Consider the following 6,000-nt stretch of genomic DNA (forward strand, 5'->3'; position numbering starts at 1 on the left):
CCAGTGACTGGCCCTCCTCTGTGATGAGTGTCACAGTGACTGGGTCTCCTCCATAATAAGTGCTTTTCTGACTATGGCTCCTCCGTGATTAGTGCTTCGGTGATGTGTCCTCCAAATTTGGTGACTCACTGACTAGCCCTCCTCTGTGATGGTTGTTGCAGTAATGGGACTTCTCCATAATTGAGGACCCAGTGATTTTCTGTCCTTTATAATAGGTTTTCCAGTGACTGGCTCCTGTCTGATGGGTGACCTTGTGACTTTCTCTCCTCTGTGATAGACGACCCATTGACTGTCCTCCTTTATATGTGGTTTCCAAGTGACTGGTCCTCTTCTGTGAAGGGTGCCCTAGTTATTGGTTCTCCTTTGTGCAAAATGTCCCAGTGACTGAAACTTCTCTGTGATCGGTACTCCCACTGATTAGCTTTGCTCTATGATTCTTTCCCCTGTGACTGGATCTTCTATATAATGTATGTCCGAGTGATTACCTTTCCCACATTATGGGTGCCTCAGAGACTGAGTCTCTTCAGTGATTGTTTCCCTAGTGACTGGCCCTTTTTTTGTAATGAATGCTATAGTGACTAGTCGTTCACAGGGAAAGATTTCCCAGTATCTGGGCTTATGTCATAATTGGTATGCTGGTGTCAAGCTCTCCTTTGTGATGGGTGTTTTTGTGACTGACCCACCTAAGTGATGAGTGCACTAGTGACAGGCCCTCCTCTATTATGGGTGTCCCAGTTATGGTCCTCCCCCATAATTGGTGCCCCAGTGACTGCCCTATTCTGTGATGGGTGCCACAGTAACAAAATCTCCTGAGTTTTGGGTGTTCCAGTGACTATTCATCTTCTGTGATGAGTGCGTTTGTGACTGGATCTCTCTCATAATGAGTGTCATAATGTCTGGCTCTGCTCTGTGATGGTTACCCTATTCATTGCCCATCCTCTGTGATGGCTGTTCCAGTGACTGGTTCTTCTCTGTGATGAGTGTCTCAGTGAATGATTCTCTGTGATGAATGCCAGTGAGTACCCTTCCTCTGTGATGTGTGCCACATTGACTGACCCTCCTCTTTAATATGTTCCCCAGGGACAGGCATTTCTTTGTGATGGATAGTTGCCCGAGTGATTGGCCCTTGCCTCTGATTGGCAACTAAGAGACTGTCCCTCCTCCATAATGGGTACCCTTGTGATAAGCCTCCACTGTGATGAGTGTCCAAATAAATGGTCCTACATCATAATGGGACCATTTATGGTCCATATCAAGCCGTCCTTTGTGATGGGTGTCCCAGTGACTGACCCTCCTCTTTGAAGGGTATCCAAGTTATTGGCCTTCTACCAAAATGTGTTCCTAAGCCACTGGCCCTTTCCTGTTATGGTTGTCACAGTGACAAGCTTTCCTCTGTGATATGTGTCCTAGTGACTAGCCCTTCTCTGTGATGCATGCCTTTCTAACTGGTCCAGCTCTGTGACAGGTGTTACAATGACAGGTCCTGCTATGTGATGGTTGCCCCAGCGACTGCCATTTTCATTTATGGGTGCCCCAGTGATAGGCCCTTCACAGTGATGGGTACCCCAGTGAATGGCCCTCTTTTCTAATGGTTGACTCAGTGACTAGCTCTTCTCTGTGATGGATGTTCCAGTGACTAGTGACTAATGACTAGATATGTTCTGTGAGGGGTGCCAGCGTGACTAACCCTCCTCTGTGAAAAATGCTTCAGTGATTGATTCTTCTCTGCGATGGGTACCCCATTGACTACATTTCCTCTATGAATACTGACCCAGTGACGGGTCTTCTGCATAATAGGTGCACAGGCAACAAACCTCTTTCCATTATAGTTTCTCCTGTTATGCCCCTCTTCAGTGATTGGTGACTAAGTGAATGACTATTCTTTGTAATTAGTGCCACAACAAGTAAACCTTCTCTTTGATCTCTGTCCCAGTAACTGGGCCTCCTCCTTAATGAGTGCCTCATTGACACATACTCCTTTTTGATAGATGTCCCAGGGACCTGCTCTTCTCTGTTTTAGGTGCCTTAGTGACTGGTTCTCCTCCATAATGTGTGCCCAAGTGACTAGTCTTCCTCTGTCATGGGTGACCTAGTGAGAGGACCTGGTCCTAATGGGTGCTCCAGTGACTGGTCCTCCTCTGTGATGGGAGCCTCAGTGACTGTCTCTCTTCTCTGTTGGGTTACCAGTGCCTGGCTCTGCACTGTTCCCCAGTGAATGGTTCTGTCTGTGATGGTTTTCCAAGTGACTGTCTCTGCTCTGTAATGGGTGCTCCAATGAATAGCTTTCATCTGTGATGTGTGCCTCAGTAACTGGCCCTCTTTTATAACATGTCCACAAGTGATTGGCCCTCCTCAGCAATGAGTGTCCCCATTGACTATCAATAATCTGTGAACGGTTCCCAAGTGACCTGGCCTCATCCATAAAGGATGTCCTAGTGACTAGTTCTCCCTTATGATGGACTCCCCAGGGAACGGCTCTCTTTATGTATTGGGTGATCTAGCGACTGATAGTTCCACAAATGACTGGACCACTTCCATCATGAGTGCCTCATTGACTGCCCCACCTCTGTAATGGGTGCCCCAGTGGCTGTCCCTTTTCTGTGAAAAATGCCCCAGTGAATGATTCTCTTCTGCAATGACTGTCCCACTGTATAACTTTCCTCAATGAGTGGTGTTCCAGTTTCTGGGTCTCCTACATAATGTGTGCCCTAGTAACTATCACTCCTAAATTATGTGTGCTGCAGTGACTGGAACTCCTAGTGACTGATCCTCCTCCATAATGGTTGCCCTTGTGATGAGCCCTTCTCTGTGAAGGTTGTCCCAGTATCTAAGTTTCCACCATAATGGACCCAGTGACAGCATTCTCAGTGGTTGGTGTCCTAGTGACCTATCCTCTTCCATAATGGTTTCCCAAGTAACAAGCCCTCCTTTGTGATGGTGTCCATGTGACTGGTCCTCATAAGTGATTGATACCCTAGTGACTGACTCTCCTCTGTGATAGCTGTCTCTTTGGTTCTCCACCACAATGAGTGTCCTAGTAATTAGTCTTCCTCCCTAATGGATGTCTCAGATACTGACTCTCCTCCATCATGGGTGTCATAGTAACTATTCCTCCTCTGTAATGGGTACTTCACAGCCTGGCACCCATCTATGGTGGCTGCATTAGTGACTGCCAGTCTTCTGAGATGACTGCCTCATTGAATGGCCTTCCTCTGTGATCTGTGCCCAAGTATCTAGAACTCCTCTGTGATGGATGAACCTGTAAGTCATCATCATCTATTATCAGAGGTCAGTGATTGCCCTTCCTCCTAATGGGCACACCAGTGATTGGGTGTCCTCTATAATGGGTGACCTAGTGACTGTCACTCCTGTGGGGGGTAATTTAATGACTGTTCTTCCTCTTTGATAGGTGACTCATTAACTGTGCTTCTTCTGTGATGGGTGCCTCAGTCACTAGCCCTTCTATGTGATTTGTACTACAGTGATTGACTATCCTTTGTTGTGGTTGCTTCAGTGAAAGTCCCTCTTCTGTGATCGGAGTGCCAGTGACTGATCCTGTATTTATGGGTGCTCAGTGTTTAGCCTTCTTTTGTGATGGGTGCCTCAGTGCCTTATCCTATATAACATGTGCAGCCCAAGTCACTAGCATTTCTCAGTGATTGGAGCTCCAGAGGCTATTCCTCTTCAGTTATTGGTGCCCAAATGACTCTCCTCATACATAATGCATGCCCTAGTGACTTGTCCCCCTCTGGAATCTTCAGAGACTGACTTTCTTCTGTGATGGGTGTTCTAGTGACTGGTTCTCTTTGTGTTTGATGCCAGAGTGACTAGGCCTTTTCTGCCTTGGATGTCCCAGTGACTGCCACACCTCTTTGTTGGGTGCTCCAGGGGCTGTGCCTTCTCTGTCAAAAATGCCTCAGAGAACAATCCTCCTCTGTGATGGGTGCCCCACTGTATAGCTTTCTTTTGGGAATTCTGCTTCAGTGATTGGGTTTTCTATATAATGTGTTCCCAAGTGATTATTCCTCCTACATTATGGGTGGACCAGTGACTGAGCCTTCTCAAAGAGTGGTGCCCTAGTGACTAGTCTTCCTCCATAACGGTTGACAGAGTTACGAGCCTTCCATTGTAAATGATGTCCCATTATTTGACCTCCTCCATAATGGCTCTAAAGATGGGCCTTCTCAGTGATTACTGCTGTAGTGACTAGGCATCTTATGTGATTTTTTTCCCCATTGACAACCTTCTTTTGTGATGGGTGTCCAAGTAACTGAGCCTCATCACTGAGTGATACCACAGTGATGGCCCTGATTCATAATGGGTGTTCCAGTGATTGACCTTCTTCCATCATGGGTTTTCAAGTTACTTGCTATCCTCTGTGATGGGTGTCACTGTTACTATCCCTCCTCCTTGGTGGTGCCCCAAAGACTGGTACTCCTCTGTGATGAGTACACCAGTGATTACATGTCTTCTGTGATGGCTGTCCCAGTAACTAGGCTTCCTCTGTGATCTATGCCCATGTACCTAGGCCTGCTCTGTGATTGGTGACCCTGGAAGATGCACAAATTTATTATCAGAGATCCAGTGAGTGTTCTTTTCCTAAAGGGTTCCCTAGTTGCTGAGCATCTTATTGATGGATGCCTAAGTGTCTGGCACTCTTTGGTGTTAGGTATTTCGTGACTAACTTACCACTATGGTGGCCCTCTTCTGCGATAGGGACCTATTGATGGAAGTGACAAGCCCTCCTCTGTGATAAGTCCCACTGACGTGAACTCCTTCTTAATATTATTGTCCCTCCTTCATGTTGGGTTTTACAGTAACTTGGTCTTCTCAGTAATGTATATTCCAATGACTGGGACTCTCTGTGATTGGTGTTTCAGTGACTGGTCTTCATATATGATTGGTGCCCCAGTGATTAGGCTTCTTCTGTGATGGGTATAATGGTAACTGGACCTTCATCATAATAGGTATCATATTGACTAGACCCCCTCTGTGATTAGTGTCCCAATAACAGTTCATCTTCTGCAAAGGGTCCTCCAGTGATTGACCCTCTTCAATGGTAAGTGTCCTAGTATTGGTCCTCCTCAAAACTGAGTACCTTTATGACTAGACCTCCTCTGGGTTGGTTGCCCCAACTACTTGGTCTTCTAAATTATGGGTCCCTAATGATTGGTCATGGTTTTTGATAAGTGCCCATATGATTGAGCGTTTTTTATAAGTACTCTATTGACTTGATCTCCTCTCTGATGCTCCAGTGACTGGCACACCTCCATAATGGGTGCCCTAGTGATTAGTTCTCCTTTGTGATATCTTTTGCAGTAAGTAAGACCTTGCATAACTGCCTCTTCAATTACTAGCCCTCTTCTGTAATAGATGCCCCAGTGACTGATTCTTCTCTGTAATGAGTTTCCCATGAACTGGTTCTCCTCTGTGATATATGGTCTAGTCACTAAAATTTTTCTATAAGAGGTGGCCCAGTGTCTAGGCTTCCTTGGAGATTAGTGCCCTAGCGACTGGCCCTCATCTTTGGAAAACATCTCAGTGATTGATCCTCATCTGTGATGGGAGCCCCAATGATTATCTTTCCTCTAGATCACTGCCCCAGTGATTGGGCTTCCTACATAATGGACACTCCAGTGAATATTCATCTTCCATTATGGGTGCCACAGTGACTACAGTGACAAGGCTTTCTTGGTGTCTCATGCCCCAGTGACTGACCCTCATTCATAATATGTGACCAACCAGCTACTGCACCTCTGTTATGGAAATTCCAGTAACTGGATTGTGCCTGGTTATGGGAAAAAAGTGATTGGTCCTCATCCATAATGAATGTCCCAGTGACTGGGCCTCCTCTGTAATTGTTGTCCCAGTTACTGGCTGTCATCTATAGTACTTGTCCCAGTGACTGTCCCTCCTCTGTAATGAGAGTTCCACTTTTTGGACCTCCTCCATAATGGGTGCCCAGAAAATGAAACTCTTTATTGATGGGTTTCCTAGTAA

The sequence above is a fragment of the Carlito syrichta genome, unplaced genomic scaffold (genome assembly GCF_000164805.1).
Source record: "Carlito syrichta isolate Samal-C Ts95f unplaced genomic scaffold, Tarsius_syrichta-2.0.1 Scaffold316274, whole genome shotgun sequence".
NCBI classification, from domain to species: Eukaryota; Metazoa; Chordata; class Mammalia; order Primates; family Tarsiidae; genus Carlito; species Carlito syrichta.